Genomic DNA, 22,878 nt, shown 5'->3' on the forward strand with positions numbered 1-22,878 from the left:
ATTACATGTTTCTAAATATTCTCATTTTCATCATAACCCCAGCTCACCTCCTACCACTGGCTATAATTGGCATCTCCTTAAAACTAAACAGTAAGTCATTGTTTTTCTGGAGAAGTCTCCCTTCATTTTGACCTCTGCTAAGCAGTGTTATGAGCCTTACAAAGCTTGTCAGGATTCTTTGGGCTGGATTTTGGCCCAGCCATGGACATTTATATGCAGAATATATCATCTTTTCCCCATCACTGTCAACAGGCAGTTCACTTACATGAAACAAAGGGTATTTATCAATCTTAATACAGCACCCTCCACCTTCTTCAACACTGGTAAAGTAGCATCTGAGAGTTCACTTAATTTTTTCTTAAAAAAGTAAACTTCAGGAATATTAGAGATTGTGTCTTTTATAATGCTTTAAAATTTCCATTTTTAACTCTCTATTTGAGAAGTGAAGCTGATACATCCATTGTAAGGAAACAATAAGCAAACATTTAAAATTACCAAATGCACTGATGATTTATATTAAAAGCCTCTCTGACTGTAAAAGAATGTCTTCAAACAGAATTGCATTTTAAATTTCATGCCACTTAAAGTTATTTAAGAGCACAAATGCACTTCTATGGTTTTCTGTAGTCCAACTCAACATCGTAAGCCTCACAAAATAAAAACAGAAAATCTATTTGTTTTCAGTCAATATTGACTCACCTCCTATGTGCTAGACCTAAAGGACAAAAGAAGTAAGGATTCGACAATCTAGTAGGAAAAATGCAAAGGGGGGTGGAGTGTGGGGTAGGGTAAGGAACAGACTGCTAAGAGTGATTTGCAGAGGTTGGTTACAAGTGCTAAAGAATCAGAGGAGAAAAACACCAAGTCTAAAGGAAGGAGCCTGGGATGATTTAATTAGGAGCGGTGACATCTGAGCTTGAAGAATGAGGAGTTTGAAAAAGGGGAAGGGGCCCCCATGCCCCTGCTAAGAAAGCATGTAAGTCGTGGAGGGGTGACCATTCACCACGGGGTGTTTGCACCATCTCACCTCGTTCCTCAACTCCAAATTTGTCCAGAAAGGGTCCAAAGAACCACTGATAATTCATGAGGATGACAGCCTTTTGCAGCCATCCACTCCACTTGGCTAGCCTAGAGCCTCGAGGATATTTTAAGGCAGTGATCCCCTGAGAGTGGCCTGCAGGCTTTCCTCTGCCTGAAATAATGACCTCAAATTACTTTGCACATGAAAAACTGTCAATTTTAGGAAGTGAACAGAGTGGGGATGTCAAACTTTGGAATGCAAATGGACTTAACTGCAGCCTCAGAGGATCACAGAAGCAAAACTGACCACTCCTCCCACCCTTAATCCTCCCCATTGCCCCCAAAGAACACAGTCCTGGTGCCCACTCAGTACAGAGCCTTGCTGTGCAAAGTTTGGCCTGACTTCCTAATTCAAATGATTTTACACTATTTTCCAAACCTCCTTGTATCCTCGTGTTTGTTGAGCCAGTAATCACAATTTCATGATTTTTACAAACTCTGTAATATATCTAAAAGGGGCATTTAGTAGAACATCCCCACCTGAAACTGTTCCTTGATTTCTCGGCCTGCTTAGCCCAGAAATTTCAGGCCTAATTTTAAGTAAAATTAGTTGAAAAAGAATAAGGCTACAGTGGCAAAAAGGGGAAAATTTTTTTTTAAACATTCCAATTTTCATTAACATTGATCAATGCTTAAATTTCAATCTAAAACTGTATGGTAAACAAAGTCAGTAGAAATAAAAAGATGGACTACACCAGGCATTGGTAACCTGGCTCATGAGCCAAATCTGCCCCAGCTGCCTGTTTTTACAAATAAAGATTTATTGGAACACGACCCTGCCCATTTGTTTACATACTGTCTATGGCTGCTTTGGTCCTGGAACTGCAGAGAGTAGTAGTTGCAACAGACTGCATGGACAGCAAAGCCGGAGATAATTACTACCTGGCCCCTTACAGAAAAGAGTTGTCAGTCCTTGGACTAGACCCTAAATTATCAAAAAATATGAAGGGTGATTTTAAAAGTTTATTTTGAAGTGTTTCATTTTAAAGGAGTAAAGTAAGGACAATTTCTGAAATAATTTCTTCTGAAACACACAAGTCTTTCAGTAACATCAAACTTCTCTCTTATCAGCTTTCCTGACTTGAGGGGGGAAAGATGAGAAATCTACTCATCTCGATCTCATTTTAATGCCTTACTCTATTATTCCAAAAGATTAGCATAATGCAGTGTGTGGTGAAAAGTGTGCCAAGCTGGCTGCCTCCAGAATCTGGCATCATTCACTGTATGATGTTATCTATTACTTCCAGGACTCAGATTCTTCATCTCTCATACCCTGCCCTGGGGCCTAATGGTCAACAGTCTCAAAGGGTTGTAAAAAGACTGTGTTGGTGAAGTTTGGGAGATGTAGGAAGCATAAAAAACATCCCAGTCACTGGTTCCAGCTGCATCTTCAATGGAGTAATGGACATCACACTACAATTCTGTATGACTTTAGCATGAAATGAATGGAGAAGGAGAGTATATGAGGGAGATTGCAGAGTAGAAGAAAACATTGGGAGAAGCTCGGGAATTAAAACCTCCCAAGGCACAGTGAGTCCATCCAACTTCCCTGAGCTATCTACTCCAGCAGGAGGGTGTGGTTTGCGGAAAATATGAAGAATTAAGCCAGTGGCTGCTATTAAAGGTCAGAACTTACTGTTCCTCAAATGTCCTGGTTTTTTAAAAGTGTGGTGGGAGACTGCATCACTAGATTCAAATACCTTTATTTAAATAAAAGGACACTTGTCAGGTTGACAGTATAAATAAAGAAACAGGCTTGACAGCCTTTATAAAATTAAACTGAGATGTTCAAATGTAGGTAGAGTGAACCTCTCACACGTTTTAATCTTATTCCTTGGACTTAAAACCTTCTAGGGGATCTCTCACTAATTAAGGCTGCTACTCCCACTCTGCCCTCGGGGGAATTTCGCCTCCCTACAACTCTGGCCCAAGAGTAAACTCAACTATTTCCTTATAAATAGCTGAGAAATGGCTGAAACATTTACATTAGACTACCAAAAGCTGGAGGATAACAGAACAGAAATAAACAGGTAACATTCAACCAGATAATTTAACAAAACACAACTTGCCTCACTTCAGTTCGGGACCCCTGTTTATCTAGAGACCCACCACTAGGTTACTTGGAAAGGCATTCCTTCACCCCCAGACTTCTCTCAATCTTCCAGGTTTAAGAAGGAGGCTCTGAGAGTCCTGAGCCCACCCATACATGATGAGTGACATCAACTAAGTCCACCTCTTTCAAGAGAGAGCCCATCTCCCTACCTGTGACTGCTACAGCATAATCCTGGAAGAACACAACCCAACCATCCTGGCACCTCTCTACTACATACACTCTTAAAGTAGCTGGCTTTAAGTACATCGTGTCACATGCATTTCTCTGTTACCCAGAAATAGGAAGGTCTTAAAGAGTGGACAGAACTCTCTACTCTCCATGAAGTCTTCCACTGGGAAAAGGACTAAATCCCCCCCCCCCCCTTTAATGATTTTGGAGTCAGATTCAAATATTCAAAGCACTCAGTAAAGACAGGCTTTGCTTGTTTTAAAGAAAGCAGTCACCATATGCCTCATCACAGAAGCAATTTTAGTTACAGTCATGGGAGAAGTCATTTTTGAAACAAGATTCAATATATCTTAGGAAGGTCAAAAATCCTAGAAACTCAATACAGTAATTGAGGAGAATTCTTAGCAAGAGACAACCTAGGTAAGGAAACCTCTACCTTAATCCAAAGGTTTTAGCCTGAGACCCCAAGAAAATTACCTAGTCTCTACAAAATGAGACATTATCAAACACACACAAGTCATAAATACAATTTAAAAATATATAGAAATGATACCTTGAAAGAAGGAAAAATAAAACCCAAATGAGGTTATAATTATCTTCTAATCATCTTACCACATACATGCCCAAAAATAACCCTAACATTAGTCTTATATCTTTTTTTAATATGTATTTATTTATTTATTTATTTATTTATTTATTTATTGAGAGAGAGAGAGAGAGAGAGAGAGAGAGAGTGTGTGTGTGTGTGTGTGTGTGTGTGTGTGTGCGCGCATGCACACACAAGGTGGGGAGGAGGGGCAGAGAGAAGGAGAGACAGAATCCCAAGCAGGCTCCACACCATCAGCACAGAACCCGATGTGGGGCTCGAACCCACAAACTGCGATATCATGACCTGAGCTGAGATCAAGAGTTAGACGCCCTACCGACTGTGCCACCCAGGCGCCCCTAGTCCTGTATCTTAATAGGGGTTTGGGTTACACAGACGTATACATTGTCAAAATGTACCAGTACACTTAAAATCTGTACATTTCATGGCATCTAAACTTTAAGGCAAAAGAGGAAAAAAATTGTAAATAAAAACTTAACTTTAGTTAATGACACACAGGTTGCAATATCCTGAGATCTGCAAACCCACACAAAAAGCCTAAGAGATGAATGGATGGATATAACAATGAAGAGATGAGTACTTACGTGGAAACACAAGTATAATAAAGTGTTAACAAGAGTATAATCTGGGAATAAGGCTTTTTACTTATTACTGTGAAATTCTTCCAATTTTCTGAATGTTTGAAATTTGTATTTTATATAGAAAAATGTACATTTAAATTATAATTATATATACTACATATAACTATGCATAAAGTAACTTATACTGTATAATATAACGTTAGGAACAATAGCCCCAAGAATAAACTAGTAAATACGATAGCATCTGAGAGGCTGCCAAACACCAAGAAATCCCACAGGGCTCCATCACACACATCTACAGAGAAACTTGAGGTTTAGCAGACGTCTCCATCAGGAAAGGGTAAGTGGGAATCACAAATTCACGTATTAACTAGTAGAGTGGATCTGTGAAAGGAAAGGAACTGAGGAGTGGTCCTGAACTCCGTGAGACACACAATAACAGCTGCTACTGGCAGAACTGAGACAGCTTGAGTGTATGTACGCCTGCACACTGCATGAGTTGATCTATGCGTGCGCGCTGAGCAAAACCTTACCTTGTTCCTCCAAAATCCTGCTTGGGCTTCTGCTTTTGTTCTACTGAGAAACTACAAGTGATCCAGTAGAGATACATACATACATTTGGAGGAATACATTTCAGACTCCCGTCTGGAAAGCTTTCAGGCAGTCTCCTTCACGGCCACCGTGGAGACTTAATTCACCTTTCCGTCTTTCCTCCTCCAATCTTCATCTTTGTAAAAAAAAATCACTGTTTTTCCCCATTTGAGAACTAGGTTGGTTGTGAGGTTTCAGAAAATCAATCTTCTCTAATTCTTGTCCTACTTCTTCATGTACAGATTTAGTGCCTATAAAGGAACCACTGGAATCACATTTCCTTCTTCATATTTCAAAGTGTTTTTCCTGCAAGTCCTTCCCTACAAAATTACCAAGCCAGAAAGCTTTGAGCTTTAAGGCGGGCCTGATTCTATGGTTTCCCTAGTTTAGGTTACAACTGATATCCAAGATACAAAAGGTCCAGATTTTAGACACGCATTTTACACAAGTAAATTTGTAATACAATCAGCGGTTACTTTATACCTACCAATCTCCCTTTCTGCCTATTTTTTCCCGTGAGCTAGTTCAAAACGCTTCTGCAGGCAACCTCTTCCCTGCCAGGTATGTTGAGGCCCCAAGCCACTCGGAATTCTTTCCTTGCTGCTTTAAAAGGCTCCCCTTAGTTCTCTGCTAATGTGTTCCCTCACCTCTGACCCCTCTATATCACCTCCCAGTACAGAGCAACCGGATGGGCACTCAAGGTCCCCGAATGGAGACTGCTGTCAGTCTCCCACAGCAGCTGTGCTGAATTCAGGGAAGGCAGAGAGGAGCCTGAGCGACAGACAACAGGATGGAACACTCTGCTTACCAGCAGAGTAAGCTGGTCAAGAGCATGGTCTCTGGAGTTAGCAATGGGTTAAAACTCGGGCTCTGCAACTTTCTAGCAGCGCCCTTCGTGTCCTTCATCCTTTGTCCTTCGGGTCAAGTCATTTAACAGGAATGTCGGCCTTCTTAAAAAAGTAGAGATAATAATGGTGCCAATTCCCTAAAATTAACTCAAGGTTTAAGTGAGCTAATGGCTTACAATACAGAGTAAAGGGAAAGCACTCAGGTGAGTAAGAAAGGGGAAATCTGAAAACGACCCCAGATGCACCTCCAGCTGTGCTTTGTCCCACTCAGGCTTTACACTTTCCAATTTTGCAGCTTATACCTATCCAAGCCTCTCCCCATCCCATGTCCCCTCTGCTTCAACAAACCCTTTCCTCCCCACCACACTTCCATTTTTCCCTTTCCTATGGGCTGTGTTATCCACACGGTGCCCAGCAGCATCCTGCACATGTTGTGTCTAAACTAACAGTCCAAATAACTAACACTTAGAGTCAGCACTGGCTGAGCAGGAGTCTGGTTATGATGTACTGATGTTGTCTGGAGCACAAACACCCCCAAACCTATGAACCAGGGGGAACCAGTAGAGCAGGGCACTTCTCAACTATGGCACTATTGACATTTTGAACCAAATAATTATTTGTGTCAGGGCTGTCCTGTGCATTGTAAAATGCTTAGCAGGGTCCTTGGCCTCCATCTTAGGTGACAGTGCACACTCTCCTCCCAGCTGTGACAATCAAATATACTTCTAAGCTTTGCCAAATATCCCTATGCTTAGGGTGGGGGCAAAATAACCTTCTCCTCTTTTCCCTGCCTCCCCCATATTGAGAGCCAATGCTGTAGATAACGAGGGATATTCTCCACGTCACAGTGTTAGTTTTCTACTGAGACAACAGCCACCACATTGCAGCACACTGAAAACAGACATGGGAAACATTTCCTAATAGGTATATTTGTGAAAGGCACCTTCGAGATTCTATCACTACTAACTATGGCCAACAGGGTAAGTCACAAACGCTAAGCTCTAATTGTACCAAAAGGTTTAGGACGGTTGTAAGATTTAAATTAACTAATACATACACAGGGCTTAGTCCAGTGCCTGGCTAAAGTATTTGATACCTGTGAGCTATTACTAATAAGTATATACAGCTGCAGTTCAAGTGCTTGGCAAAGCAGCACGGGCCTTGGCTCTCCTCTCACCTATTCTTTCTATGCTCCTCCCACCCATCTCCCCAAGGAGAAAGTAAGATAATTCAATACTGAAAACAATACGATGGTCCCTAGAGCTGACAGCTATGAAGCAGGGTAAGAGAACAGAAGAAAAAAAGGAGAATCCAAAGATAGCATGTAAAGTGTGGTGTCCTGCCACAGAGGCAAAGGGGTTTTACACATTTCACACTAAACAGGAAGAGGCAGAGGATGACTTTCATTCCAAAATGAGTTTCTTATAAGGAAGGAGCATCCTGAAAGAGGATGAGGGGTACAAGGGATTTGACATCTTTTACCCACAGAAGTTCCACCCCACATAAATCTCCCTTTCCAAATATCACAGGAGTTCCCTGAGTTAAAAATAACCACAACTTCAAACAGTTGTATCGTCTCTCCTTAATTCCCCATGTGGTAACCAAGTTGTGAGGGGAAGGCACTTCCCAGTGCTGGGCATTAGGAAACACTGACCTCACATTTCTTCTGTACATGTCTTCACTCTGCGAGGAATTTTACACATACCATGCTTCCCTACTCTCATCTCGTTCCCTTTTCCTGTTTCATACACTTCAGGTAACAGGCACGCACAATCACGTTCCATTTTCTCCATCCTTCCTTTGCTCCGTTAGTATACCAAGGAGCACTGACCACATAGATACGTGTGTGAAGGACAAAAACAACATTTACATAAAAGTCTAGAGTAGATTAGCAGAGGCTGTGTAACCCTTATTGGTCAATCACTCAGAGTCAAATCCAATCTCCAGGAGTCTCAGTTCTTCACCTGTACACTCGGAGTGATAATTTCTGCCTTATAGATTCAGTGATACCAGATATGCAAATTTCTGACTCGGAATATAACAATGCACAAATGATTGCTATTATCATATACTAAAATGATACATAATGTCTGTACTTCAAAGTACTCAAGTTTGCCAACAAATACTCCGAAAAGAATTCATTTTGCTCATATTTTGTTCCTATTAAACCTAAGGATCCCTTAGAGCACTCCTCTCTCCCACCAAAAGAACCAACTTAGGCAGAAGGTAAGCTGTCTTATTCAAGCATGGTTTGTATGCTTTGTTTAATCAAAACCGCTATTTTCCATTATTGTACCACATGTTTGACATTTTGGCACCATAAGTGAAGAAACACTCTGGATTCAGCCTTGGGCCTAACCTTCATCACATGATTTTCATAGCTGCTTCTGCAAAATATCTTCCGTGCTCCAAACCCATTTCTAGAAGAAAAAGCAGTTTGTAAATAGGAAACCGTGCAGGCTTTCTTCTTAAATTTCCAACATCTACTGAAATAATATCCACTCTTACTAGCAAGTCAACTATGAAAACAGTGAAAGAAATGATTTTTGAACTAAATCAGAAACGTTTCTCTCAAAACCAAAATGAATAATTTTGGTGGCTCTTGCTGTCCTACAGTTTGGGCACAATTTTTAAAGGAATTCAATAAAAATATAAGATCTAAAATTTCTATTCCCGATAAACAATTAGATTAAAATTTACAAAGTTAAAGACAATTGCCAAAAATCTATTTCCTTATCAATTTTAAAAACAAAACAAATGAAATTTTTCATCAGCTAATTTTAAGCTAATATTTAAAAGCACAAGCAAAAAAAAAAAATCATTTGTCTGCATTCTGATTCCAGCTTCTACCACTGAAGCAACGTTTGTGTTTCTGTGTGAGCATGATGTACATATACCTGCGTGTATGAATACAAAGGAAAAAATACCAGAAGAGGTCTTCAATTTATAGCAGTTTCTGAGTTACACGTTGTTCTTCAACTATGACAGTCTTATACATAAATATGAATGAGAGGTGTCGGGGTGGCTCAGTTGGTTGAAACTCTTGGTTTCAGCTCAGGTCATGAGCCTGGTGTCAGGCTCCACATTGAGCATGGAGTCTGTTTAAGGTTCTCTCTCTCTCTCTCTCTCTCTCTCTCTCTCTCTCTCTCTCTCTCTCTCCCCCTCCCTCCCTCCCTCCCCCCCTCCCCTTGCACACTCATGCACTAAAATATAGATGGATAAAATAAGAATGAGTGAAGTTCATAAATATGGTACTCAGTGTGGTTTCCATACCCAGCATCATGAATCACATAACATCTATCTGTGGAAGTGTGTTATTATCTGTTACCACCTTGGTTTCTAGTGCAATGTATAAAAAAACAACACCTTGCTTTGGGCAATATTAACTTTTTGACTTTTAAAAATGTATTCTTAGCATTGCATTTCCAGGCATAAAAAAGATCTCAAAGTCTTATGTTCCTCTTCAAATTTAAGGCAAAATGAAAATCTAAACAAAAAAAAAAAAAATCACAACTGCCTCAAGTAACCCCCACCTCACCTTTCCCCCTATACATTGAGCACATCACCTACCAAATATATACCAAGAATGATTCAAAATGCGGTAACATTTAACATATAAAGAAAAAGTAGAAAAGGAACAGAAAGAAAATGTTTGGTCAAGCTGTTAAAAATTATGAAAATGTTTCTCTTTCATTTTAATTATAATTAAGTTTAATATATTCTTTTGTTTTACTGAACTACAGAGTATTTCAAAAAGTAGAAATTATATCTATTACAGTCAAGGAAACGTGAATGAAAAAAGTCTGCTAGAAAGTGAAAACTTCTCAGGGCACCTAGAGGGCTCAGTTGGAAGGCCATGCAACTCTTGATCTCGTGTTTGTGAATTCAAACCCCACGTTGGGTGCAGTGATTACTTAAAATAAAATGTTTACAAGTGGGGATGGGCAGGGGGAGGGGGGGCTGCCTGGGTAGCTCAGTCAATTGAGCTTCTGATTCTTAATTTAGGCTCAGGTCAGGATCCCAGGGCTGTGGGACTGAACCCTGATGGTGGAGCTTGCCTGGGATTCTCTTTCCCTCCTGCTCCTGTCCCCCAACTCGCACACACTCTATCTAAAGAAATAACAATAATAATAAAATTACCTTAAAAATTAAAAAAAAATTAAAGAGTAAGTTTAAAAACAAAACAGGAAAGTAAGATCCCCTCTACAGCAATACAAAGACCACAAAATCCTCCTCCTGCCTAAAGTCCGATGTAGTCACTCACAGAAATAGGATTCCCCTTAGAGAGTTAGATTAACAACACGCTCATTCGGGACAAGAGCAAACGTACATTTTTACTTCCTCCTGAAGAAACTGAGGCAAACAAGATTTCCCGAATGTGTCCAAGATAAACAAGCGGTGTCTGTCCAGTGATTCAGGAGTCCCTGGCACTCAAACCTACTCTTTTCCATTCCATGAAAATCTACAAATTTAGACAGTAATCCTGTCTAAAACTTTAATGCTTCTGAAAAACAGGATGAGGTTTTTATAGGAAATTATCCTATTAAAAGGCCACACTTTTTTTTTTTTTTTAACAAAATACTCAAGCTGATCTTGAAAAATATCTGTGAAAATACCAAAAGCAGGACAAGTTAGGTATAGTGATGGAGTCTGACAATGGCTCTTGAATAGAGAGAACAGAATCGCTCCTTTTGAGGGGAGAGAACAGGGGGCTCCAGAACCCACTCTCCTTAGGCCAAAATAAAATCCACATGGATAAAAGATGTAAAGACACAGCTTTTTAAAAAATTTATCACCAATACTCAAAGAAACCTTCTACAAGAATACTTTAATACCTTCAAGAGGACAACTTAAAATGAAGACATAACAATTATGAGTATCTATGCATCAAAAACACTGCATCAACATTCACAAAGCAGGGGTCCTGATGCTCAGTCAGTTAAGCGTCTGACTTCGGCTCAGGTCACGATCCCACAGTTCGTGAGTTCAAGCCCCTCGAGCCCCGTGTCGGGCTCTGTGCTGACAGCTTGGAGCCTGAAGCCTGCTTTGGAGTCTGGGTCTCCCTTTCTCTCTGGCCCTCCCCGCCTCTCAAAAATAAATAAATGTTAAATAAATATTTTTTAAAAAATTTAAAAAAATTCACAAAGCAAAAACTTCAGAAGATTATTAGCAGAAATAGAAGCTCATTAATTGTATGTGACTTATTCATCTCTTAGTCCACAGAATGGATAAAATAAGAATACAAAAATAAGGGGCGCCTGGGTGGCCCAGTTGGTTAAGAGTCCGTCCGACTCTTGATTTTGGCTCAGGTCATGATCTCCCGGTTTCAGGAGTTTGAGCCCCGAGCCTGCCTGGGATTCTCTCTCTCTCTCTCTCTCTCTCTCTCTCTCTCTCTGCTGCTGCTGCTGCTGCTCCCCTGCTCATGTTCTGTCTCTCCCAAAAAATAAACTTTAAAAAAATGAATATAGAAATAAGGCAAGACAGGTCTAATGTACAAACCCACATTTGACTCTGGACCCTGAAAATAGAGAATATACATTCTTTGTTCACATTCATGGAATCATCATCTATTAGGCCACAAAAGGTCCACGACTAACTATATTTATTTGAAAATAACTGTAAATAGAGGTACAAAAGAGATGAGGTGACACTGAATGCAGGATCCTTATAGTAACTTTATATAATTAAACATAGCTGTGATGCATGCAGAGCATAAGAACTTTCAGTTCCTCTAGCAGTTTGTTGTGATAACATTTTTTCAAGAAGCCACAAAATCCCTTGAGAAAAAGGTACTCAAACCATCTGCTACTTCCTAAAATATCCAAGGTAGAGATTATCTATTTCCTATTTCTCAATAGACTAAAAGAACTCCACCTCCCACTATGTTTTCATGTTTAATTACCTTCAATGAGAAGTTCGTTGCTGGGCTTTCCTTAAACCCCTTAACATATATAATTTATTAATTCAAGGTCTGTTTTTGGCAGAAGTGCAAGCCATCTTTCACCACACTTCCTATGGCAGTCTTTCACAAGCATAGAAGGTTGCTTTGTAAATTAACCTTTGTATTTAATAGCCAGGCTAAATATCCTCTTTACTGTCTAAATCTTCACCTCCTTATGACTGTACTCCCTGAGCTGGGACTTCTCTAACTCTATCACATCTCTTATTTGATGGCTTTCCAAACTAAGAAAGATGTCCTCTCAAATTTATTTTCTGCATGTTTAACTTGTTTATATTTATGCACCAATTAAGGCAAACTCTTAGAAAACAGTCTCTATTTTAAAAGCTCATGTTATGTTATGAAGCTCATTTTATCTGTATTAAAAAACAAAAACAAAAACAAAAAACACAGGACTGAGTTTTGGTCGAATTAATCCACAAAAACAATTTTTATTTTAAGACTGCCACATGACAGTTTCCTAAAATCCTATCTGCCCTGTTTAAAAAATGCCATTCTTTCCACTATCACTTATTTCCATGTACATTCTGAAATAGCAGTTCTAACATATCATGACTTGATTTTTCTCTACTTCAGTCAACTCTATCAGAGGTCCTTGTGGCTGACAAAGTCCCCCACATTCCATTATTCTCTGTCACGACACCCCCATTTGTTTTTTGTCATGGTGCCGTAACAGTTTGCGACTGTTTCATTGGTCAGTTTTGTTTGCTGATTTTCTGTCCCCCACCCCCACAACCAACTATGAGCTCCTCTCCATGTGGGGAGACAGCTCCCCACATGAACCAGCTTAGAGACCTGCACACGCAGTGGCTGGCTCTCAGTGAGCAACAAGGCATTCATCAATACATGATATGGATAATATTAAAAGCACTGTCCATGTATGTGAATTGGCCACAGTCATAAAGCTATTAATGCTGATATAATCTTTAAGTAGGTAAATTAATACCCAGAAACAGTGAATTCCAGTCACATGCCACAATGTTCTGAGGCCCCAAAGATGAAAGCACATGGGCAGACTTGTTAAAGGCAGCCATGTAGGAGACAACTAAGTGTGGCCTCACAGCTCCTTTACAGAATAGCAACGGGAGGGCTGAAAAGGGGATTCACTCTCACTACCATCACACATCCACCCACAGATAATTTCAGAGCACTTCACGAAGTATTCTTGTTCATAAAGTAGATCCACCTTTTCCTGAAGTTTGGAACACGCTACCAATTGGGGGAATATGGTCACCACCTTCCTCTAGCAAAACCCCAGTTTTAAAGATAATTTCCAGAAGCTCCACTCAGATAACATATCTTTGCACAAATTCAAGACTGTAGCTAATGAGAACAGCTAAAATTTGCCTGAAAGTTGTTTTTACTAAAAACACATCTAAATGACAATTTCTAGGGCTGTTTAGCAGTTCTGAAAAATAGAATATATATACACATATATATGTATACATATATATCGATTTGATGGGTTCATAAGTTGCGTGTTGGAAGTTTCACTTGCAATTTTGACAAAAGCATGCATTGATATTTTAAATGTTAATTTGACTTTCTTTAAATACTTCTTGATGTAAGCTTCTTCATCACAAAGTCTGACCAATTTTAGAAATCTTCATAGTATCTTCTATGAAAAAAACAGTTGTGTTTTAGCCATATGTATTTAAAACACGTTATTTTTTAACATTCAAATGCAAAATTGATCAGATCTCAGAACCACCAGTTCCACAGCCCAGTTGACTACAAAGACAGTAAAATAACTTGCAAGAAACTGAACTAGATCAGTTTAAACATGGGTTAGGATGGACATACAGTTTGGAAAACAGTTCAGTGGTTTCTCAAAAAAGTAAGGTATAGGGGTGCCTGGGTGGCTCAGTCAGTCAAGCATTCAACTTTGGCTCAGGTCATGATCTCACAGTTCATGGGTTCAAGCCCCGCATCAGGCTCTGTGCTGACAACTCAGAGCCTGAAGCCTGCTTCAGATTCTGTGTCTCCCTCTCTCTCTGCCCCTCCCCGGCTCGCACTCTCTTTCTCTCTCTCAAAAATAAACATTAAAAAAAAAAAAAAAAAAAAAAAAAGGAAGTAAGGCATAAAACTATCCTAAGGACCCAGCAAATCTACTCTTTGGTATCTAACCAAACAAAAGGAAAATGTATGTCTACACAAAGACTTGCACGCAAATGTTCACAGGAGCATTATTTGTAATAGCCACTCCCCTGTGAACACATATGAAACAAACAGTCTATCATACTCAGACAGCAGAATACTATTTGGTAATTACAAGGACAAAGCTGACATATGCTATGCCACAGATGAATCTCAAAAAAATTACACGAGTGCAAAGAGCTAGATGTAAAAAACCTCAAGGTTCCATGTATGTGAAGTAATGACAAAAAGGCAAATTTACACACAGAAAGATTTAGCAAGGAGCTAGGAACATGGATTACCTGTAAATGGACATGAGGGATCTTACTGGGGAGATAAAATGTCCTAAAAAAAGATTTATGGTGATGGCTGTACCACTTAAGAAGGTAAACATAATAAAGTGAAATCACTGAGTTGCACACTTGAAATGGACAACTCTTAGGATATGTAAAATATACTACAAAGTTGTAAAGAAAAAAGAAACTTGGGTTGAGGGAAAAAATGATAAAATGAGAAGTCACAAAAGAGATGAAAGATCTGGGTGATAATGACTGTATCTTGATTAAAGCAATCTGCTCCCCTCCTGCCCTGCCAAAAAAAAAAATAAAAGTCATTTGCCAAGATACCAAAAAACGAAGTAGGAGTAAAGTTTCCACTTCACTCTTTAATATAATGGATAATACCAACACCTTAGAGGGATATCACCACAGAATATGGGTGACGTCAGGAAGAAACCAAGTTTTATTCTAGGCTTATGAGAATTGTCATGATTTTTTTCAAAGCCTACAAACTAAAGTCCACAGTAAGTAAATCTAATTATTTTCACTTTATCCTTAGAAAAACATGACTGTTAAAATAAGAAAACTATGAAGCTATTTGTAAGAATAAGGCACCTGTTGGGGTGTCTGGGTGGCTCCATCGGTTGGACTTCAGCTCAGGTCATGATCTCATGGCTTGTGAGTTCGAGCCCTGCTTCGGGCTCTGTGCTGACAGCTCAGAGCCTAGAACCTGCTTTGGATTCTGTGTCTCCCTCTCTCTCTACCCCTCCCCTGCTCGCACCTTGCCTCTCACGCACTCCCTCTCTCAAATATAAATAAACATTAAAAAAATAATAAAATAAAGCACCTATCATGAGTTTTAACATAAAAACCCCACACTATCAACAAAAAGATAGAAACTACCAAATTCAATCTTTTATAACTTCCAATCTAGGGCTTTTTGTCTTCTGGGCACAGTTCCCACTTTAAAAAATTGTGTTTAATTGGTTTACTCTCAATTTTACTAAAATCAAGTGACAAGCAGACAATACTCATCTCTGTATTCTTTACAACACTTTCAGCTAGAACTTGGTTTTGGAAACAAATGTAACACACTGGGTTCCATTCTATCTTTTTACTATGCTAATGTCAGTAAATGTAGCTGCCTAATTTCTTCCATGTGGTACAAAGTTTCTATTTACACAGCTTTTTAAAATGGAGAGTTAGCACAAGTATGGTTTAACTCTAAAAGGGAAGGGGGGGCGGGGAAGAGAGATACACAGACCATAAAATAACAGAAAAACATAATTTCTAGAAGTGCAATTGCAGGTCAACATTACTTAAAGAGAAAGAGAGAGAGAGTGTTAACTATGTGTTACCGTCCAGAATTTTGTACCACTAAATATCCCCTTTTAACAAACTTTTAGAAGTATTTAATATTCAGCATATTAATTCAAGAGGTTCTGTTTGCCTTTAAACACACACACACAGCATAATTTCATGAACTCATGACAGCTAAAGCTACCAACTGACTAGGTAAGCCATCTTACTTAAAAATGTCTACAGTAAAATATCAGTTTATCGACCAGGAGACAAAAATATGTAATTTCTACATAAAACTAAGTAGGAAACATGTTTCATTCTTTTACATAAAGCAATGGGGACTGGTTAATTTTACCACTTACCAAAAATTCACATCCAGAGTAAATCAGATACACCTGCATTTTTAAGGCAATGAGAATGAGGGGATCGATTTAACAAGTTATCCAGATGCACATTATCCAGGATGAAAGTCACGTGAGTCTCAGCTCTAGCGTGACCCCAAAAACATATGCACCAAATCAAAATTTAATTACACTGCACGACACCGTTTGTGAATTGTGCTACATATTTTATCAACTGCTCTGCTTTTGACAGGACAGTTTCCTGAAGGAAAGTTCCAAGAACTGAAGAGTTACAACACCCACATACCAGAAAGTGTTTCCTGAATTTTGTTACAGGAACTGACATCTGCTATAATTTGAACATTTACTTCCCAGTAGGAGTCTCACTTAAAATTTTTACTGAACATTATTTGTTCAACAACAGTGGACACAGTATTTTGTTTAAAAAACAAAAACAAAACACCACCACCTTTTAGTTTCATGGAGTTTGGATATAATTGACCAATTCACAGTTGTAACTTTTCTCTGGGAACAAAAACAACTGCCACCTGATAAACTGGGGTGTGTGTGGCAGAATGTGAGTTAGTAGTTTTGGGAAGGAGCCCAGAATGGATAGGAAAGGGTAAATTAAATATCTATGTCCTTGAAAAGAAACAATTCTTGGGAAAGTGCTGCATGATCAAATTGGGCATTACTTCTTGATGCCTGCCTTTTCCTTTTGTTTTTTTAAATTTAGGTGCATCTGGATACTTTAACAAATACAGTTCGTAATATATATATATATAAATAGAGATGGAGATCTACTTTTTCTACCAACCTCTTGTCTATTTCGGGGGGGAGGGGAGGAGGATATGTGAGTATATATTAAGTCAAAATGTAATTGCATTGTATAATATATATATATATATTTATTTTTTTTTTTGGCATGATATACTTTATATATCTCTCTCACACAGACTCCATTTCACAAAGGGTAGTAGGGTGGGCCTCTGGCCTCAGAGCCGGCAGGGTTCCACCCAAGCTCCACCCTACACCTGTCTAATGAGACTCTCTGAGGGTGGGGAAAAAAGGAGTAGAATCAGCATGTTAGCAACCACCCCCCCCCCCAACCCGGTGATTCTAGTGTCAAGTTTGAAAGAGAACCTTGAACTTAATATGACCACGTTGCACTCAAAATATTCTTTTACTTTTATTTAATTGCCAACCCAGCAGTAAGCAATATGAAAAAGAAAGCAAGACCTTGTAGGGTAAAATAAAGGCAAGCCAGTGACTCAAGAGTTGCATCCTTAACTCTCTACAGCCCACCCAAAGGACCATGTGGCCTGCAGGTCTCCAAGTATTCATCATATGAGCCAATAAAGAGAAACAACAATTCTTGGTACCTTTAGAACGTGGTCGGGGCACCTGGGTGGCTCAGTCAGTTATGCGTCCAACTTCGGCTCAGGTCATGATCTCATGGCTAGTGAGTTCGAGACCCCTGTCAGGCTCTGTGCTGACAGCTCAGATTCTGTGTCTCCATCTCTCTCTGCCCCTCCCCACTCACACTCTGTCTTTCTCTCTCTCTCAAAAATAAACATTAAAAAAAAGTTTTTTTAACAATGTGGTCAAACTGTGGGTGTCCTTTGGAAATCCCTAACACCAAAGCAAAGGCAATTTAGGCATCAGTCGAAATACACTATAGATTTCCCCCTTCAGTTAGTTTTCGTTCTTTTTGACAAGATGTCGCCACTAGGATTCCTCTTACCATACTAAATCTGACATAAAATTACTGCTTGAGTAACAGCCTTATGAATCTGATAGTTCAATCTGGTTAAATTAAAAACAAAGCCAATAAACCATAACAAGAAAACAGACATTCATCAGAGAACAAGACTTCCAGGATATTAAGTCTGCTGGCTTTGTGGCCATTGGGTTAAGCTTTAACTCACTAGGCATAGCTAGGAAAAGGGAAAAGTTTGCACAGGGGAAAGATTCTCAACACCGATCACTGCCAAGTCACAGAAAGTCAGCACTGGGATGGTTGTGAAGTTAATTTTTACTTTAGGGTCTCTAGAGCATTAACACGACAAGTTATAAATCTTATTTTTCCCTTTAAGGCCTAATACTAAACTCCACCTGATACATCTATATTTCAGCAAGACATTATTGTGCCTTCTACTTACTGCATTATTTTGAGCAAATGAATACATGTATACTCATAATAAAAGGAATGAACAAAAATACAGCCTTGGTTCTCTCCCCATTTTTTTTCACTTATGTAAAAAAGGTAATCATTCAAGCTGTAAAAGTTATGCACACACCCTATACCAATAAAACGTAACTGAACTGCAACAGAGACTATGATATCCAAGTTTGTTACATTTTTACTTCTGAGTCAAGAAACTTTGTCCTAAACATGCAGACTGTATTTCCAACTAGTTCGGAAGGATCATCAGAAATGCTACTGCTTGCAGTTCCCACCACAACTCACATACAGAACTTTCCCTTTTAAAAGACAGGAGCTTTTGGAATTAAGTTTATATGCCAATCTTGGAAAACAAATGAAATAGAGAAATTCCCTAATAGAAAACTAAGTTTATATATTTAGAAGCAATCAAGTTGTATGCTGTACCTCAAAGCAGTAACGAAGATACTCAGCTTTATTTCCTGCATTTTACAGCCACTGGGTAATATATAGATTTGAAGGCTCAAAACGAATGACAGCACCAAAATGAGATTTCCCTCTTATCCGTGACTAAGAGAACACTTCTCATGCCTGAGAATATGTGACATTTAAATTGCTTCAATGCAGCATTCACTAAATTCCATTTTCAAAAGAGTATAGAAACAACTATCAAACACCTTTTCATGCTATCCCGTAAGAATCCCCTAAATCTCTTGAGAGATCACGTGCGTTAATATCGCCAAAGAACATCCCCATAAACCAGCTGACTGGAAAAAAAAAAATGACTCAATTCTCCTTCTTTATGTTGGAAGAAACTGTAGTCTGGTGAGTCAGGAAGCTCGGCTGGCTCTCAGGATGAACTAGTAGGAAATCGCTTAAGAGACCTGTCTGTGTTTCTCTCTTGTCAAGGACACTGTTTACCATGGCGTCACAAAGGAAAAAATGAAGACATTCGCTGGGTCAAAATACTGCATAAATTATTTCCTTCTTGAAATCACGTCCTTGAACCGCACTTCCCAAAATACCACAGCATTTTTCTTTGATATCTGCTCATATTTAACCAGAGCTTCTTTGCTTTTGTGAATTTTCTTCCAAGGTAATTGGTAGCTCAAAAATGAGGAGCGCAGAAGACAGAACAAAACTGGTTCGGTACCAGTTTAAGAGCAATGCTTTTTGCAATGGAAAATTTCCCTCACCAAAGAGATCCACCAAAAACCGGCTTCATAATAATCTTAGGAACAATCTGACTTTGCTTTATTATTATTATTATTATTATTATTATTATTATTATTATTATTTAAACTTCATTAGCATTAACCTCAGTAAAATTCAAAACAAAAACACTGTGGGAGAACTGACTAACCCTAATTTCCTTTTGCAAATTGTCTGAAAGTGCTTTCTTCTGAGATGTGCTCAACCACCAGATGCTGTTCTCCTACAGAATTTCAACTCCCCCACTCCCCTCCCTCCCAGGGTGGGGGGGTGGACCAGGGCTTCTCCCTTAGCACAAGGTGCGTTTTAAAACTGGTTAATCCCTGGCAGTAGTTGAAGGTACGTATATATTCCTTTCTAGAATTCAAGGATTGCTTCAATGAGGGGGTTAGCAGAGATGGGGAACCAGACAAAGCCCTCCTGTTTTATCCATCAACACACTTCTAAATATAAAGTAAGTTAATCCTCACCGAAAAGTATAGATCTACAAACTATTGAGATGCCATACCCACCTTTACCCCATCACAGGCTTGCTATTATCCAAAGAGGGCACGCCAGGTTATATGCACTTCTATAAAGCATTCGGTGCTTTAGATCAGAATTTGGAAACTAAAGCCACGGATCTGTAACTATTTCAAGTTAAAGAAGGCAAGTTTATTACAACTCCCATAAGAAAGTAGCCAGTGTATCTGTTGTGCTTAAAGGTTCCAAAGAAAGCACACACGAATCAGAGAGAGAGAGCAGAGGCACAGTATGTCCTGCTTGAACTGGTACTGCATTTCTTTTTATTTTTTTATAAATTTTTTTTTAATGTTTATTTATTTTTGAGACAGAGAGAGACAGAGCATGAATGGGGGAGGGTCAGAGAGAGAGAGAGAGAGGGAGACACAGAATCCGAAGCAGGCTCCAGGCTCTGAGCTGTCGGCACAGAGCCCGACGCGGGGCTCGAACTCACAGACAGCGAGATCATGACCTGAGCAGAAGTCGGACGCTTAACCGACTGAACCACCCAGGCGCCCCAACTGGTACTGCATTTCTAAATGACTGCATTTCTCCACAACTTGAATACTCAAATCAAATATTACATGTTTTCAAAATACTGACCCAAAATCTAATTTTTAAAGTTTAGGCAACTGACCTTTCATTCAACAGATGTCTTCCACTTCTGGGGGAAGAAATCAACAACAAAGCAAAACAAAATAATCAATTTCCTAGTTTTAGGTTGTTGTTGTTTTTCGCTCCTTTTAGGTTTTAAAATGAGAGAGAGGGGGCGCCTGGGTGGCACAGTCGGTTAAGCGTCCGACTTCAGCCAGGTCACGATCTCGCGGTCCGTGAGTTCGAGCCCCGCGTCGGGCTCTGGGCTGATGACTCAGAGCCTGGAGCCTGTTTCCGATTCTGTGTTTCCCTCTCTCTCTGCCCCTCCCCCGTTCATGCTCTGTCTCTCTCTGTCCCAAAAATAAATAAACGTTGAAAAAAAAATTAAAATGAGAGAGAGGACTGTACAAACTCAATTTATAAAGGTTCACAAGCTAAGAAATAATTATGTAGTCTCTTCCTCATTCAAAATACTTCTAGCTTAGCAGGAGACAATAAAAATGTGAGACAATGTCTTGCCTTAAGGAGCTGACTACAGAAAAGGAAGACACTGCCTAGCCTATTCAGTCACACAAAAAATTAGTCATATACCAACCGTAAGTATCAAATGAAAAACATTACCTGAAAGCAATGCCAAATAACGAGAGGAAAGTGACATGGTCCTCTCGTGTAGTCCCTGTCAGTGCCACAAAATTCAGTTTGATCTAAGTTCTCATCTACCTCTTCGAAGAAAAAAAAAGTCAAATTACTTTAAATAGTGCACAATGAAATGACTCTGGTTAGAACAAACTGAGCTATGAATCCTGAGGACCAATGAGTCCAACAATCTAAACTAATTGTTTCAAGAGCAAACAGATACTGTGTGTGGCACATGGACAAGATTTTACTGCCCCACATCGTAAATCAGAGGTGATGGTTCTGTTTCTCTTAGCACTACTCAGAACAATGTGGCCCAGCTTGAGGTTTCCTTGAAATCCAAAAATATCTGCAATCTTCTCTTTGGATCTCAGAAATTACCTACTATCCCACAAAACACAACGTCTAAATGAGCGTAGACCACATTCCAAATGTAACTGAAGAAAATGAATATTTATAACTTAAGAGATCTACTCCCATCATGCAGGCTAAGAAAACAACAGACATCATGGCCTTGTGGCTTTGTTCCTAGTTCAAGGGCACGTCTGAAGGCCAGGAAGAAGAGCAGAATACAGGCAGTCCTCCTATTTCAATTACCCACAAGTTGAACTACCAGACCAATAATTCCGATTTTTCCATTTTGTAGCAGGGCACTTTGAGCAGAAATTGCTTTTTGTATACTTATACTGAGGCTTTGCAGATCCCTTTTCACACCTCACCTCACCATTAAAGAAGCATCCCGGAAGCAAGCAAATCTGCAGCGCAGCTCAGGAGTCAGGCACTGCTCCACCTGTGTGATCTCGGGCAAGAAACAGGCAGGCCGGGACTCAGTTTCTTTAACTCCAAATGTGGAAAATAAAACTCCTTACCTATTTAAGTGACTGAGAAGAATCAAAGAGATAATTCAATTACAGCAGCTGTGCCTGGCACACTGCAGTGTCCAGTTAGTTACTATCTTATTTTATTCTTAGCTTAAGAGCTGAGGCATTGAAATCACTTGCACCTGAGTTCAAATCGTACCTCTATATGAAGGAGTTTTGTTGAATAGTATTTAATTATTTTGATCAAAGTATCTTATCAAAGGTTTTATGCCACAGGCCCCCTTGGCAGTTAATTTTCATTACAGGTTAGCACACAAAGGTGCAACTTTTGTTTCTAATCAAAGTTTTCCTACTACTTGGATCCAAGAGCCCCTTTCTCAGAACAGCCAACAACATGGAGCAGGGAATAAACCACTGAGTTGAGATGTTAAAATGCATACAGCAGATATCGCACAAGAGGTGGTCTACATTAGAGAAGTTGTTTCTCTTCCTAGAAAGTTCTCTTAGGAAACAATTCTGAATTTCATCTCACCCAATCGTCAGCATTCGAGCATCTATTTCTTTTAGTGGTACACCTGGGTTTTGGAACCCAAAACGTATTTAGCCTAAGACATCCCCAAATCACTATACTACAATAAGTGTCAACTTGAAGGGCCCTATTATTATTTTAAATATGTGACACCAAACTGCTTTCTAGTCAAACAGTTGAAAAAGAACTTAAATATAACTTTAAGCTTCCCTTAGCACTAACTGCTGTCACAACTAAAATGAATTCACACACAACAGTCTGAATCGTATACTAACCACTAACGCCTTGTTATCACTCTTTAACACTCATTGCAAAAAAAAAAAAAAAAAAAAAAAAAGGAACCAACCAAAGTCAGAGCTTGAGGTTCTTACAATAGCGCTCCTCTGACAGCAACTGCAGTTCATTATCCTCTCCCCT

At 39.3% G+C, this 22,878-nt stretch overlaps 1 protein-coding gene across 9 annotated transcripts in view; it reads right to left on the minus strand.

The window, feature by feature from the left end:
- The window catches only part of AFF1 (AF4/FMR2 family member 1), a 265,568-nt gene that overhangs the window by 123,956 nt on the left and 118,734 nt on the right, over positions 1-22,878 (minus strand). The gene's annotated exons all lie outside the window — the stretch shown is intronic.

This window comes from Felis catus, chromosome B1, assembly GCF_018350175.1.
Source record: "Felis catus isolate Fca126 chromosome B1, F.catus_Fca126_mat1.0, whole genome shotgun sequence".
In the NCBI taxonomy this organism is placed as follows: domain Eukaryota; kingdom Metazoa; phylum Chordata; class Mammalia; order Carnivora; family Felidae; genus Felis; species Felis catus.